This window comes from Pipistrellus hanaki (genome assembly GCF_964339955.1).
Source record: "Pipistrellus hanaki genome assembly, chromosome: 5".
Lineage (NCBI taxonomy): Eukaryota > Metazoa > Chordata > Mammalia > Chiroptera > Vespertilionidae > Pipistrellus > Pipistrellus hanaki.
Window position 1 is genome coordinate 82033385 of NC_140507.1, and position 1565 is coordinate 82034949.

Genomic DNA, 1565 nt, shown 5'->3' on the forward strand with positions numbered 1-1565 from the left:
GTTGTCAGTCCTGAGAGACCAGGACCATGGGAATGATACAGGTAGGGGAAGGGGCTGACCTCTTTAAGCTTTTGTCCCCCTTCATTTCCATTTTTCATTGTGGGTAAAATACATAGAACGTAAAATTTACCGTTTTAAAGTGTACAATTCAATGGCATTAAGTATGTTCACATTATTTTTTAAAATATATTTTATTGATTTTCTACAGAGAGGAAGGGATAGGTATAGAGAGCTAGAAACATCAATGAGAGAGAATCATCAACCAGCTGCCTCCTGCACACCAAGGGATACATGCCCTTGACCAGAATCGAACCTGGGACCCTTCAGTCCACAGGCTGACGCTCTGTCCACTGAGCCAAATCGGTTAGGGCGAGTATATTCACATTAATATGCAACCATCACCTCCGTCTGGTTCTAGAACATTTCATCAACCCAGAAGGAGACCCTGTACCCATTAGCAGCCACTACCTATTCCTCCTCCCCCTGCCCCCTGGTGACCACTAATCTACTCTCTGTCCCTGTGGATTTGCCTGTTCTGGACATTTCATATCAACAGGATCATAAAACATGTGGCCTTTTGCATCTGACTTCTCTCACTCAGCATGTTTTCAAGGTTCCTCCACATTGTGGCATGTGTCAGTGCTTCATTCCCTTTTAGAGCTGAGTGCTATTCCTCTGTGTGGGTCCAGGCTTTTTAAGATTAGTATCTCCCTGCCCACGCCCATGCCCCCTGTGCCAACAGTGCCTGGTCCACAGCAGGTGCTCCATAAGTGCTGATTGGACAAAGGAATGGATGGATGGATGGATGGGATGGATGGATGGATGGTACATTCTGGTTGGAGCTAGTAACAGCAGCTCTGGATGTTACTCACCTGAGAGTCCACCTTGTGTGTCTCTTATCAGCTGTGGGACCCAGGGATCCACTTATTCGCTGAGTCTCAGCTTCCCCTCTTTATTTATTTTTTTATTTTATTATTTTTTAAAATATATTTTATTGATTTTTAACAGAAAGGAAGGGAGAGAGATAGAGAGCTAGAAACGTCGATGAGAGAGAAACACCGGCCAGCTGCCTCTTGCACACCCCCCCCCCCCCCCCCCACTGGGGATGTGTCCGCAACCAACGTACATGCCCCTGACCGGAATCGAACCTGCGACCCTTCAGTCCGCAGACCAACGCTCTACCACTGAGCCAAACCGGCTTCGGCAGCTTCCCCTCTTTAAATGGGATAAAATAATACCTAATCACAACTGCTTCAAGCGTGAGCCCTGGAGAGTCAGGCGGCCAGGATTAGAATGCCAGCTTGGCCTTCCCCTCCACATGACCTTGGGAGTAACTTTGTGTCCCTGGGGCTCAGTTTCCCCATCTGTAAGATGGGGCGTGCCCACCATGAAACTTCCGGAGACATTTAACTCGGCTCCCGGGGGAGAGTGAAGGGCAGTCCTGCCCTGGTTGGGACAGGCAGCGGAAGGAACGGGTTGGGAGTTTTAATCAAAGGGGGCTCCTCCCTCTCGCAGCCCGAGGCCTCGGTCTGGCATGGGCGCATGCGCAGAACAGCCCCGCGGCC